This window comes from Heteronotia binoei, chromosome 14, assembly GCF_032191835.1.
Source record: "Heteronotia binoei isolate CCM8104 ecotype False Entrance Well chromosome 14, APGP_CSIRO_Hbin_v1, whole genome shotgun sequence".
Lineage (NCBI taxonomy): Eukaryota > Metazoa > Chordata > Lepidosauria > Squamata > Gekkonidae > Heteronotia > Heteronotia binoei.
In genome coordinates, this window is record NC_083236.1 from 44,720,167 (window position 1) to 44,735,439 (window position 15,273).

Below are 15,273 nucleotides of genomic sequence, written 5' to 3' on the forward strand. Positions count from 1 at the left end.
ATAGCAGTTAGACTGTTGAACTAGGATCTGAGAGGCTCGAGTTCAAATCCCTGCTCTGGAAGGGGAGTGAAGGACTGAGAAATGGAGATAGCTCAGAGGTGCACAAAGTCCTTTTTTGTAATTGAACTTCAGATGCCTTTTGTAATAAATCAGCACTTCCATGAACAGAGGGAGCATACCTCCCAATGCTAGTTGCCAAGGACAAAGAACAGGGTGCCATTAACATCTTCACAAATTGCTTTCCGAGTTCTCTGGGAAGTGTTGGGCTGACCTTTGCTGGGAACAGGATGCTAGACTATTACAGATCACGGTTTGATCCGGCAAGGCAAATTGTAATCTCATTGTACATTCTCATGGCTCCTCTGCAAAACTGACCTCTCTAGGGTGAACAGGTCATGATGCTGTCTTGCCACTGATAAAAGACAGATGAGGCGTGGGTATGCCTCTCTCCTAGAGAGGGCAGGCCTGAGAAGGCAATTATGGTTGAATGTTTCAAAGAATGGGTAAGTTTCCCTGTCCCTCAAAAAGGAAAAGGGATATTATGCGCATCTTTGGTGGGAGTGTTCTAAGGTGACTAAATTCTGGCAAAAGATCTTGGGAAAGGTATGAAAGATCTTGAGGAAGTATGTAAGGTTAAAGTGGAGTTATTGGAAAAAATGTTATTTATGGGAATTTTGGGGAACTATAAAATAGATAAATCCTATCAGGAGCTATTTAAAGCTATGATTTTAGCTGTCCTTGCAGTTATAGCGTTTGACTGGAAAGATGCTACAAAATGGACTATAGACAGATGGAATGGTTATTTATATGAATGGATACAGTCTGACATATTAACAATATTAAAACAGGAAAAGCTAGGTGAGGATAAGATTGTGGAAGTTAAGAAGCGATGGTTTGAGTATATAAGATGGGTAAAAGTTAGGGGGGTGGGCAATAATGATATATTGGTTAAACTCCAAAAGGTGTGCTTATGGTTAGAGATATAAAATAAGGAATTAAAGCTGGTCATTTTGAAGGAGGGTGGGAAATAGAAAGGAAAAGGGGGGAAAGAAGCATTTGATGTATGTTATACCTGCTATGCTATATATTGTTTGAGTTATATGGAAGCAGGATCAAATACTTCAATAAACTGTTTGTTCTGGAGGAGGGGAAGTTTTCCTGTCCCTCAGCTTCCAGTACAGCCCAAGGGTGAAAGCTTGGGCTTTTTCACAGATGAAGGGGAAAACCTTCAATGGAAGAAATACTTGGCAGCACAGCCCTGACTAATGGCGGAGGGAATAGGAAGCAAATTACTTACAAGTCACCTTCACTCTTCTGGGTCATTAATGCCGAACTTAATATCCTGCATTTCCTTAATGACCAGAGGAAAGGAAATGATGGAGAGGATTTTGTTCTGGCGTCTGGCAGTGGATTCTTAGAAAAGCATCTTTGTCCCCAGCAGTTGCTGCTCGTGTGCTTAGCGGGAAGTGACTAAGGATGTGGAATTGTGGAAGGCGTTTCTTAAGTGAAAATGCAATTAAAACAACATGATGATGGTGATGGTGGTGGTGATGATGATGGGGGTGTTGTTAAGAACCTAAGAAGAGTCCTGCTAGATCAGGCATGTGGCTGTTTGGTCCAGCATCCTGTGTTTCACGTGCTGTCACCCTGGAAAGCCCACAAACAAGGCATAATGGCCCTGATAGAGCCAGTGTGCAGACTCTTATCTGGGAGAACCGGGTTTGATTCCTCACTTCTCCACTTGCACCTACTGGAATGGCCTTGGGTCAGCCATAGCTCTGGCAGAGGTTGTCCTTGAAAGGGCAGCTGCTGTGAGAGCCCTCTCCAGCCCCACCCACCTCACAGGGTGTCTGTTGTGAGGGAGGAAGGGAAAGGAGATTGTAAGCTGCTCTAAGACTCTGCGATTCAGAGTGGAGGGCGGGTTATAAGTCCAATATCATCATCATCTTCTTCTCTTAGTTCTGATAATCCAGGAGGAGTTTACTGCTCTGGATTTGAAGGTTCCCTTTAGTTGTCCTGACTTATATTCATTGATGGACTTTTCCATAAAGCTCTTGAATCCCCTTTTAAAAACCTACATTAGTGACAGTTTCTACACCTACTGGCAGTGAATTCCACAGTGGAATTACTCATTAAGGGAAGGTGTGTTTTCTTTTGTCTGTCCTGTACCTGTCGTCCATCGACTTGTTTGGGTGCTCCCATGTTCTGGTTTTGTAGAAAGGGGAGGAAAAGTTTTCTAGCTCCACTTTCTCCACCCCATGCATAATTTTCTATTCCTCCATCATGTATTCCCCCACCTTAGTTGTCTTTTTCTAAACAAAAGAGTCCCAGACTCTTTTGCCTTTGGTTATAGGAAAGGTTTTCCAAAACTTTAATTATCTTGGTTGCCCTCTTCTGCGCTTTTTCCAGTTTTGCAGTATCTTTTTCAAGTTACAGCAACCAAAATTGTAGCGACATACACGCTAATTTTGAAATGGTTGATACTTACGGTTGATGTCTTCCTTTTGGGTTTAAAAATATTAAACTTAAAAGACAAATGCTCTGATGTATGTCTGGATTTCCTTCTCTTGTGGATTCATGAGCAAGAGAAGCCAAATTAGTGTTACCTAGTGGCTAGAGGGTATGTTGAGTTCCCCATTAGTCAGAGTCTCACTCTGCAGTGGTCAGTAGCTATCTTCCTTCAATTTTAGGATGTCTCTTCTGGAAAAGCTAAATTGTATGATTCTCCAAAGCAGATAAAATTACACATAGCTGTGCTAGTCCATCAGGAAGAATCCAAATGAAAGGTATCAACCCATGACCAGAGTTCCCTCTAAGCTGAGTTAGTGTGAGCTAGCTCATAGGGTTTTTTAGCCTCCGGCTCACACTTTTTTTCTTAGCTCAGGAAATATGACTCCAGAGCAAACTAATTTATGCAGTAGCTCACAGCTTTAATGCCAGTAACTCACAAAGTGGAAGTTTTGCTCACAATACTCCACAGCTTAGAGGGAGTATTGCCCATGACCACTGCAAAATTGAGACTTTTTAAGGCAAAATATGTGTGCTTTTAATAATGTCTACACTGCAATAGATGGGAGGGTTTTTGTTTGTCCGTTTGTTTTGCCGTTGAATAATCCCAACTGCAACCATAGACAGGTCTGTAGTCAGCACCTTGGACAGCTCTCTTTGTGGGACCATAAATGAGGCACTACAAATCATCACCACTAAAGCAGAAAAACCAATCAGCCACAGACAAGATGTGGGGGGGGGGCAGGGCAGTGTTCTACGTGCTCCGCAGAGTCCTTCCTATAGAGAAGAATGTGAAAAGAAAATTAGGAAGGTCGGGTCATAATAAGGGTGGAGTATGCTATAGAAGGCACAGAATGGTCAGAACAGTTGAGAGTCATTTTAAAAGAGGGAGACTGTAGAACTGATTCACTCAGGCTCCTATGAGCTTACAGAATCCTAGAGAAGGAAATATGGGGAGGGGGGAGTTCCAGAACCTCCAGCTTGCTGTTCCTGTTTTTTTCCTGCAGCAACAATTGAATGAAAGCTTACTATTTTTCACAATCAAGAGGGGGGGGGGGATCTCAAAAAGGTAAAAATGACTCATGGATGCATTTTACCCAAAGGCAATTCCAGAGTTTTTAAGAGAAAATTGTGACTTGCTTGAGGGGGTATTTTGTCAAGTGACAACTTTAAACTCTATCTGATCTGTTTTGTGCCAGAACTCTGATGAGGGCGGAATACGTTATGTTTGCTTTTCTTACTGGTAATTTAGCAGCCTGCCTTTCGTTGTTCATACACATGTCTTTATCTCCATTTTCTATTGTTTGTGCTCAGGAAACAGCCAGGGGGAAGGAAAAATATCATTTAGAAGGAGACAATAAGTTTAATTCCACCCTAGTCTAGCATAAAGCTTCAACAAGTACAAGTCAGCGGGAAAAGACAAGATCTGTTTTATAATAGCAATGCAAATTAGTAATGGGTTTTGAATTGCTGATGGTTTGTTTAGACCAAGGTTCCAGTCTTGCAAGCTAAAGATTGGTTTGCTTTTTTACAGGATGCAGTTGAAATCTGTCACAGAACCCAAAGTCCTTGTCATCCAGAAGTCCAAATTTAAGAAATAAAACACAGATCTTTAATGACAACTGGGCATCTGGATCTTTTGGATCCCTGTCTACGCAATAATAGTTAGGCATACAGACCAAATTTCAAGATGGATGAATAGGCTGATGCTGGCATAGAGGTACAGCACCTCTTTTGTATGCTGAACAGTGCTGGATTAAACTCTGTGGAGGCCTCTAAGCCCCTCGCAAATTGTCTCAGAGTCTGAGCGCCCACCGCACCACCCATGGCCCCCCCGCTGCTGCCTGTAGGCACCTTTTTAAAAGTCCCTTTGACAAAGCTGCAAAAGAGAGGCAGAGAGAGAGGCAAACTTTGCGACGTGAGCAGCAGCCGCACCAGGCAAGATGGGCAAAGAGCAACTCAGTTGCTGGCTGTGGGAGGGCTGAAAGCAAGGGGGAAATGGGAGGAAAGTTGTGGGGGCCCATAGGCCAGTGCCTACTTGGCCTAATTGTTAATCCGGCTCTGATGCAGAAGGTCCAAAGTTGCCCTGACCTGGCTATCCCAGGCAAGCCTGATCTCATCAGATCTCAGGAGCTAAGCAGGGTCGACTCTGGCAAGTCCTTGGGTGGGAGACCTCCTTGGAACACCAGCAATCGGGAGGCAGGTGCAGGATTTATTCAGCCACCTCTCTGAATATCCTCCTTGAGCTCAATAGAGGCCAGTCACCAGAGATTGCAACAACAAAAAACCACCTGAAGGTCCAAAGTTAATGCCTTGGCGTCTCCAGCAAAAGATTCCAGAATGGAAGCCCGTCTGTCTTCAGAAGCTCCTGGAGAACTGCTGTCACTCAGACTGATTCCCCACTAGTCTTATGCTGCTCTCACGCTCCTCTTCTCCACGGGGCTTCCTTCGGATTTCACACTGTCTGCCCCGGGGCTGCAACTAGCTTCGCCTTTTTCATGTGACAAACAGAAACTGGTTTTTAGAGGATCTTGTTTGCTGCAAAAGAGGCAGAGCGAGTTGCAGCCTCGGGGCAACGTATGCGAAATCTGACAGAAGCCCCGCTGAGAAGAGGAGAGCAAGAGCGAGGAAAAGCTAGTGGGAAATCAGTGTCAGAGTAGACAATATTGACTAGGTGGGTTGGCCGTATGTAACAAAGGCATAGCTAGGAGGGGGGAAGGAGAGTTGGCTAGCAGCATTCGGTGTTCAGTGTGAGCTACCCAGAATCCCTTACTTCTGAACCAGAGTTAGCAAATAGGTCAAACAAAATACAGCAGACTTGACAGTATGAAGGTAACTTCGTATGGATTTCCTGTGGTTATTTCCAGAGGCCCACTGTTGAAAAAACGGTCTGTTACCCTTTTGCAAACTGGGGTGAGGTGTGGGACCTTGGCTGCTCATCCCAGTTATCTTTGTTGGGCTCCAGAGCCATTGTGTGCTGAGGATTCAAAACAGCTGTTTTGCTGGCCCAGGGCAGAATTTTGTGCTCCTGTGTAAGGCCTGTTTGGTGTAGTGCTTCAGATCTGTGTAGTGGTAAAGGCCTGTTTTGGTATAGTGCTTAAGATCAGCAGTCTCTAATCTAGGAGAATCAGGTTTGATTTCCCCACTCCTCCACATGGAGCCAGCTGGGGGATGTTGGGCAAGCCACAGTTCTCTCTCAGAGCTGTTCCCTCAGGAGCAGTTCTTTCAGGGCTCTCTCAGCCCTACCTACCTCACAGGGTGTCTGTGTCAAGTACTCTTACCAGTATGGGGTTGATTCTTCTGAATGTTCTTATAACTTCCCAACATTCCCTTCCCTTTCTCATGTGTTGATTATGCCTACCGCCTATTACTTAGTCTCTGTTACAATGCTGCTTCCTTGCAAAAATGCTGTAAACAAGAATGGTACCTTGAGAATGTGGGTGTTTACACTTCACATTATCAAAGCAAAGTTCCCGTGAGAATTGACTGTGGAGGGGGTATGCTCTTGCACACTGGGAAGAGGAAGGGAAGGAGATGGTAAGCCACTCTGAGTGAAAGGCAGGGTAGCAATCCAGTCTCTTCTTCTTTGGAGTTTGGGCAGCAGAACTTCCCATGGGGTTAGAGCCACGATCAGATACAAAACAGCGTAGCTGCATTCCAATCACGTAAGAAAAGATGGTTATTAGAAGAGTGTGGTGATGAAAATTAATAAATGATGAGAGTGGGCAGCAAGCGTTAACCTCTGATGCTTGGCGAAGAAAGAAATACCTAAACTATTAAAGCAATATCAGACAGGGCTTGCAATTTTTATGGAACTCTAAACAAAGACTCTGGAGCGAGGTGAGTGTGCAGGAAGCAGCACAAAAGCTTCCTGATGAAAGTCAAAAGACCACCCTCTTCTCTGTCAGAAAATGGGTTTTTTTTCAGGCTTATCATTCTTTCTTCTTCTTCTTTTTTGTTTTGTTTCACCCATGCAATATTCATCACAAGTAATCGCTTAGCTAATGGAAGCTGTGGCAGTGCTACTTCCAAAAGGTCAGGGCCAGCTTTACGGTGGAAAAAGAAAACTAGAATATATGCAAAAGCAAATTCAGCTCCATTAAGCGGGAGAGAGAGTCCCTGTGCCACCAGTAGTGTTGCCAACCCTGAGCTGGGAAAATTTGGGGGTGGAACCTAAGGAAGGAAGGGGTTGGGGTGGGAGAGGCCTCAGCAGGGGCGTGGCGCTGCAGAGTTCACCCTCCAAAGCAGCCATTTTCTCCAGGGGAATAAATAGAACACTGGAAAAACACTTACATGCACCCTCTGTGTGTGCAAATATATATATAGCTGACAAAGACTATGAAACTGCATGTAAATATACAATTATGCTCCCAGAATAGCAGCTGGTAGCAAACGCAATCACGGAAAGAGTCTGAGGGTAAAAAGTCCATCTAATCACGTCTGTAGAGTGTATATTTACACGTGGTTTCACAGTCTTTGTCAGTAATGTATACATTTGTACTTGTACACACAGAGTGTGAAAGTAAACGTTTTTCCGGTGTTCTATTTATTCTCTTGTATTCATACATCGGGACCTGGTTTTTTGCATTATTTTCTCCAGGGGAGCTGATCTCTGTCATCCGGAGATCAAATGTTATTCCTGGAGATCTCCAGGCCCCACCTGGAAGCTGGCAACCCTAGCATGGTCAGGAAAAATATGTGGTCCCTATTCTTTTTTGGAGGGATATTTTGTGTATGTGAGTGTGTGTATGCCTGGAATGGCAGCCTCTGGTGACCAACCCCTATTGGGGCCTGGAGGCTATTCAGAGAGGTGACTGAATAAAGCCTGCCCCTGCCTCCAGATTGTTGGTATTCGTTTGAGGTCTCCCATCCAAGTACTTGCTGGAGTTGTCCCCTGCTTAGCTTCTAAGATCTGATGAGATTGGGCTATCTAGGTCAGGGCTCTGTTCTTTTGTGTGTGTGTATGTCTGCATCTGGAAGTCATGGTTGACTTCTGGCGTCCCCTATTGGGGACTGAACATTCAGAGAGGTGGCTTGCTATTGCCTACCTCTGCATCCGGGCCTTGGTATTCCATGGAGGTCTCCCATCCAAGTACTTGCCAGAGTTGACTCTGCTTAGCTTCTGAGATCTGACAAGATCAGGCTTGCCTGGGCTATCCAAGTCAGAGCCCTATTCTTGACTGGTAGGGTTTCTGGACGATTCCCTTTCTCACTTTCCCACGAAGTGCAGTAGGGTGCCAGGGATCTCAAGTGGATGACTCTGATAGCATAAGTTTCTGCAGTAACTTTCCAGAAAAGGGAGATGTCGGTTAGCTTTCCATTGTTCTGAGATCTGATTCACATGTTATGAAATTCTCTAAACTGTCATAGACATTTCTATCCAACATAGACTGAGAGTTCTTCTTGGGAACTTAATTTCCAGGCATGCCGGGACCCAGTTTGTATCAGAGCCACATTACCTGGGAAGGATGTTTACATATATATTTCTGCCCTGCTTTTCTCCTTATAGGGGCTCAGAAACAACTCACAACATCCTTCTCCCCTCCTCTCTTTATCCTCTTAACCAATCCTGTGAGGTAGGTTAGGCTGAGAGAGTTGACTGGCTCAAGGCCCACCCAGTAAGTTTCCACTGCAGAGTGACGATTCGAACCTGGCTCTCCCATAACCAAGTGACTATGACCACTACACCACATTGGTTCTCTTCTGAAGAAACTTGCATGTTGTCGTCAGTTCAGGTTAATTTTCCCCTTAAGAGGACAAACAGCAGCTGTTTCCATTTGTAAAAAGAGCATGGGGTGAGGGAAAGGAGGTGGAAGTTTGTTCTTTTCTCATGCTGTGCACCCAAGACAAGTCAGGCCTGTGTGTGCCTGAAAAATTGAATTCCAAGCAGGGAACTTCATATCAGAATACTTTGTGGAAGCTGTGAGGGCTACAATGTGTGAATTTGTCCTCTGGCACCACCGTTACAAATGGCCAGAATTCGCTGCAACATGCTGTGAGCTTTGCCGCCATGACAACCATAATTTCCATTCCCTGTATGTAACCTGCATGGTTGCTACATCCCAGCTTCACTCCCAACCAAGTTTGCAGCAATGTTTTTGGCTGATGCCTCCTCCTGCCAGACAAAGTGTTGGGTCTGGACCAGGGGTGGCCAAACTGAAGCTCAAGAGCCACATGTGGCTCTTTCACACATGTTGTGTGGCTCTCGAAGCTCCCACCACCCTGTTGGCCAGCTTGGAAAATGCATTTAAAGTTAAAGTTGCTTTCTTTCCATCTCTCCCACTTCCCATCTATCTTCCTTCCTTTCCTCAAACATCTGACATTCATGTCTTGCTGATCTCAAACATCTGATGTTCATTCTATGTGGCTCTTACATTAACCCACTTTTCCAGAGGAAGAATGGAGCTTTCTGCAGCTTCTGTGAAGATAGGGGATTCTGAGGAATGATATTGTGGAGGGGGAACTGACAGAAAGTGTCAGTTTAGTCTTGATCCAACCCAAACAGGCCAGGACTACGAAACCCATGATCCACCACAGCAACACCCAACTCTTTAGCATGGGTTTGCTCATCTTCTTTCTCCTCTGTTTTGGCATTCTCAAGCCTACAGAAGAAAAGAGTGGACCAGATCTTTAAATGAGCCCCTCATAGTAGGGTTGCCAACTCCAGGTGGAGAAATTCTGAAAGGTTAAGGGGGAGGTTCTGAAAGGTTAAGGAATCCTTGGGAGAGCAGGTTGGGGAAGGGGTATAATGCTACAAAGAAGAAGAGGTTGAATTTATACCCCACCCTTTGTTACCCAAAGGAGTCTCAAAGCGTCTTACAATCTCTTTTCCCTTCCCCTCTCCACAACAGGCACCCTGTGAGGGTGGTGGGGCTGAGAGAGCTCTGACAGAAACTGCCCTTTCAAGGATAGCTCTGCAAGAGCTATGGCTGACCCAGGGTCACATCAGCAGGTGTATGTGGAGGAGTGGAGAATCAAGCCTGGTTCTCCCAGATAAGAATCTGTGCACTTAACCACTACACCAAAAGTCCAATGCAGCCATTTTCTCTGTGGGAACTGATCTCTGCAATCTGGAGATCAGTTGTAATTCCAAGACATCTCCAGGCTCTCCCTGGAGGTTGGCACCCTATCTGGCAGAAAGGCAACATATGTTTGTGCGCACACCATATATGTGGAAGCTGGTGGGCAGCTGCCCTTGTGGATCATCAGCAGTGTACAATTTCCATTCTTTTTGTTAGGCCCACGGACAGGATGTTCACAACACAGCGTTGCTCTCTGGGATTCTCCTGTCTATAAGAGAAAATCCAGGGGGTGAACGGCTGGCATATCTCAGTCTCCAGCGGATGCATGGACCCAGCTGCAGAGTTCTCTTTGTGATTCTAGTGGGAGGATGAGAACAAATTCTTGAGTTAGGAAGTAAGCGGATCAAGAGGAGGCCCTCTTGATATCTCCCTCCCCCCCCCCCCCCCCGTCGCCTCGAATGAGCAGATCTTGTTTCAGCATGTAGGCTGCAATGACAACTTTGCTTCTGAGAGAGAGGTGCCTCTATATTTAAAGATGATGAATCCAAGTTCAAGAGAAAGCAAAGAATAATCCTCGTTCCAGATTAAGGTTGGCTTGGTAACGCATCCCAGTAACAGCCTGTGACCAAGGTTGCGCGCGTGCGTGCGTGCCATGCAGTCTTTGTGTATGTATATATAATTGGAAAAAGTAGAACAGGTTAGAAGGCTTGCATGCTTATTTTTAGTGCTCACTTATTTTTATCATGTGAAAAGAAAGCCAAAAGGTATTAAGGGGGGGGGGACCCACGATTCTGTGCCACTGTGATTAGTCATGGTGGCTATTGGCTCGTCATAACCACAAGCCAGTCTCAGCACTGGTAGAAATATTGAAAGAAACTGTCTGGTCAGCACTGGGAAATGGAATTCTGTTTTTATTCAGCCAGTGTAAGGAAAGCACCACTGGGATGGGAGCAAGAAAGAATTGTACAGCTGAGAGGACATCAAACATCTAGATCTTTGTTATGTTTTCTAGCAGGGTTTCTGTTTCACTTAACAGTTGTGTAGCCTACTAGAGCTGGCCAGTGAAGCTTTTCCCTGCATGCAGGTCCAGCAACAGGGAAAGGCACACAGGTTTGATTTCAGTTTGTCCAACTTCATCCAGGCTAGTCCAACTTTGTTAGATCTTTGTCCAGGCTAGTCCAACTTTGTTAGATCTAAGCAGCGTGGACCCTGATTAGTATTTGGACGGGAGATTACCGAGGAATTCCAGGGTTGCTATATACAGAGAAAGGTAATGACAAACCGCCTCTGCTAGCCTTTGGCTTTGAAAACCTTACAACTTGACAGCACTTCTCACGCACACACACACAAGCACAAATGCAGATGTGGCATTGCAGCAGTAAAAATGGAAAGTAAAGGACAAGTTTTTGGTGGGATATGCCACCCACCTCCAAGACCCCAGATAACCTGGGAGAGTGATGAGACCCTTTCAGAAACACCCTAAGGGCTAAGGTTGCTAGGTCCTCTCTGGCTGCTGGCAGGGGATGGGGGTGGGGGGGTAGAGTTGTCAGATCCAGGTAGGGAAACACCTGGAGACTTGAGGATGGAGCCTGGGGAGGACAGGGACCTCAGTGGGATACAACACCACGGAGTCTACCTTCCAAAGATCCATTTTCTCCGGAGGAACTGATCTCTGTAGTCTGGAGATGAGCTGTAATTCCAGGGGATCCCCAGGTCCTGCCTGGGGGATGGCATCCCTGCTAAGAGCCATTGAGGGAAAGAGCCCCCTGTGATGCCTCCATCTTCCTTGTGAGCTGTCCCAGGTCCTGCAGAACGTGATTCCACTCCAGTTAATTTTGCAGCCAACCTGCCAGGTGCTGTTGAATGGGTCCTACTGCAGTCCCATTACTTGTTTATTAAAACATTTATATCTGCCAGTCACATGCCCCCAGCATCATGCAGCTGATCTCTATCGTTTACCCCTCCCTCCTCTTAAATGTTACTACCCTGTTCATAGACACCGTGATTTTCAAATCTTCAACTCAGAAAAGAAGGCATTAGCCAGAAATGACAATTCAATTAGGGCTTCCCAGAAGTTGCACATCGCTGTATTCCGGGCTGATTCCCGGCCGTTGTGCTTCACATGTGTGTGGGTTAACAGCTGAGCTCCATAAGAACATAAGAGAAGCCATTTTGGATCAAGCCAATGGTCCATCCAGTCCAACACCCTGTGTTACACAGTGGCCAAAAGAACCCAGGTGCCATCAGGAGCTCCATCAGTGGGACCAGGACACTAGAAGCCCTCCCACTGTGCCCCCCCCAAGCACCAAGAATACAGAATGTCACTGCCTCAGACAAAGAGTTCCAATAATCCCTAGTTCAGGCTTCCATGAGCAAAAAATGGGCCCGAGCAATTATTTCCCATCTTTCCTGGAAGGCCAAATCCAGTCCCTACACTCAGGGCTTCTTTTGGTAGCAGAACCTCCTTTGCATATTAGGCCACACACCCCTGATGTAGACAATCCTCCTGGAGCTTACAGTAGGCCCTGTACTAAGAGCCCTGTAAACTCTAGAAGGATTGGCTACATTGAATGGGGAGGGTGTCTAAGTGTTCCTGCTACAAAAAAAAGCCCTGCCTACACTTAAGTGTACAGCGTCATGTTCTACTTGGGTGCTCGCCCAGGAGAGCAAGCAGGCAAGCATCAGATGCCATGCCTGACTTGGCAGCTACAAAAATAGTCCTCTGCCTTTGCAGATGCCCTGGTGCCAGGGGGCAAAGGGGAAAAGACAGCAAGCTTTGTGGCCCCAGGGGGAAAAGCCCCAGCGAGCAACCAGAAGCCTTCAATCATGTAATTGAACTGTAAGGTCGTCCCAGTAACCTTCTCACCTGCAGCAAGCTCTTTCCGATACCCTGCTTTTTGATGTGTAGCTGTCCCATTTCTTCTTGCTGTTGGTATAGAATTAAAATTGCACCCAGCAAAGCATGTTTCATCTTGGAAACAACTCTTTTCATTTTCCGTAAGGGAAACTGTTTGGTGCACCTCCTCCTTCCTATGAAATATAAAGTAAAGGTAGTCGCCTGTGCAAGCACCAGTCATTTTCGACTCTGGGGTGACCTTGCTTTCACAATGTTTTCATGGCAGACTTTTTACGGGGTGGTTTGCCATTGCCTTCCCCAGTCGTCTACACTTTCCCCCCAGCAGGCTGGGTACTCATTTTACCAACTTCAGAAGGATGGAAGGCTGAGTCAACCTGGAGCCAGCTACCTGAACCAGCTTCCACTGGGATCAAACTCAGGTCGTGAGCAGAGGGCTCCGACTGCAGTACTGCAACTTTAACACTCTGCGCCGGGGGGCTCTTTCCTATGAAATATATTTAGCTGCAAAAAGCCATGGGATACTGAGTGGATGGGGAAGGGTGCAGTTCCCATCACTGCTGACAGGGGGTGGTGCTGGAAAATGCGGGAAGAGTAGAAATCTGTTCCCCTCACAGCGGATTAGCTCTCACCCTAGCCTGGGGTTGAGGAGGCAAGGTAACCAGGAGAGGGGCAAGTACCTGCTTATGTGCACAGAGGATTTGCTGGTTTGCAGGCTTCTGATCAAGCATTCACAAAGCACTTGGGGCTTGGAGAAACGACAACTGAGGGGCAGCATGATAAAGGTTTACAAGATTATACATGGGACAGAGAAGGTAGCGAGAGAAGTACTTTTCTCCCTTTCTCTCAATACAAGAACTCACAAACACTCAATGAAATTGCTGAGCAGTCAGATTAGAATGGATAAAAGGAAGGCTTTCTTCACCCAAAGGGTGATTAACACATGGAATTCACTGCCGCAGGAGGTTGTGGCAACTACAAGTATAGGCGACTTCGAGAGGGGATTGGATGAACATATGGAGCAGAGGTCCATCAGTGGATATTAGTCACAGGGTATAGATGGAACTTTCTGTCTGGGACAAGTGATGTTCTATTTTCTTGGTGCTTGGGAGGGCTTCTAGTGTCCGGGCCCCACTGGTGGACCTCTTGATGGCACCTGGTTTTAGAGTGTTGGACTGGATGGGCCATTGGCCTGATCCAACATGGCTTCTCTTATGTTCTTATGAATCCTCGCCGAGCATTTTTGAGCATTTTGCTGAGATGCTTGCAGAAACAGAAGAGGGTTTGGGTTGAGCACAAGGGTTTCATAGCCCAACATTTAGGAGGTTAATATTTGAGTATCTTTAAGCTCTGTTTTCCTGTGCCAGCCATATATGCACTGATGGAATGTCACACAAATGAAAGAACCCTTGAGACAAATGCTCTAGCCTCTTGAAGAGTTTGGAGAGCCTGCTATAGAATCCTGTAGCTGTAGGGAATACCCCATCCCTCTTCCCCCCGACTTCTTCTAGAATCAAATAATGACTTTCTGGTCCGGAATCCAAATTATGGGATTATGCTGCAGTGCCAAAGCAGATTTCCACGGTAGGTAGCTAATCCCAAATGCAAGACGACAGTGCGACAGTGGGTCATTTTTCATTCATTAATCCTCTCCTTCATTCTTTAATTAATTCATTCCCATCTTAATGCTCAGCATCCAAGAATATCCTTGGGCCAAAGCCCCACCACTCGTTGACTCGTGAGCAGCCCATTAATAAACATATCATTTCTGTTCATTACACTAAAATTAGCATGAACGGGGGCTTGTTTGGAAGAAAAGCTGCCGGCTTTATGAATACGCTGCAGCAGCTGATAGAAAGTAAGACAGCCACGGAGCACAGATATCTGAAATCTGCAATGGACCACGCTCCCTTACTTGCAGCAAGTAAATGTACCTGGAACAGCTGTGTCAACATCTCAAGTGAAGGTATGGGACCCTCGATCAAATCCCTGATAAAGGCTTAGAACCCCCCTGTTTCCTGCAGATTCCAAAGAGCTGGGCGTACAAAGTGCAGTGTCCCCCCCCCCCCCACTTCTGTTAAGGATTTTTATCTGCCAAGGTGAGAGCAAAGTAGGCCATGAAGTGCAGCCTTCTTCAAACCCATTTTTGGAAATGCACTTTTGATCAGCTCTTAAATTGCCTCGCCCCGTAACAGCAGCTTCAAAGAACTGATCAGAACAGCATGCTAGAGTGCTTCTGTGTGTTGTGGGGGAGGGAAGGAAGGAAGGAAGTCTAACACTATGCAAGGCCCTCCAGTCTCTACAGCCTGAATCTACAGTGTAATCCTAAATAGAGTTATACCCTTTTAAGTACCTTGACATCAGTGGGCGTGAAAGGGTGTAGCTCTGCTTGGAATTGCACTTTAAATGACATGGCAACTCCTATCTATACTGCAGTCTCCTAGGAGCTGGATGAGTATAATACAGTCTGTGTGAGACTGCACTTAATACTGTAACTGGCCGAAGACACCGCACTATTGTGGGTACGGATGTCTTACAGTAATCCTCCAATAGGTTCAAAAACCCCAAACACAACCCACATACTGTCTTAGTACATACGTAAGCACCCTCAAGTTGCAACCAATTTATGGTGACTCCAGCAAGTAAGACGCACAAGAAACTGGGACCTCCTGCATGCGAAGCAGATACTCTGTCGCTGAGCCATGGCCCCACCCTTGTTATGGGTCCCTTCTTGTGGGACCCTTCCCCTGTTGTACCAAGCGTGTGCAGCTGCATGAGAAGTGTGTTGATGCACTAGGATACCCACTAGAGATTTACAGGATCTGAGCATTCCTATATGTGTGTGCGCGTTGTTTTAGTAAGCATCTTGCCCTAATCAGAGCGCTGTAA

General features: G+C 46.0%; 1 protein-coding gene across 3 annotated transcripts in view; it reads left to right on the plus strand.

Annotated features, from left to right (window-relative positions):
• The window catches only part of BEAN1 (brain expressed associated with NEDD4 1), a 67,776-nt gene that overhangs the window by 25,984 nt on the left and 26,519 nt on the right, over positions 1 to 15,273 (plus strand). The window lies entirely within an intron of this gene.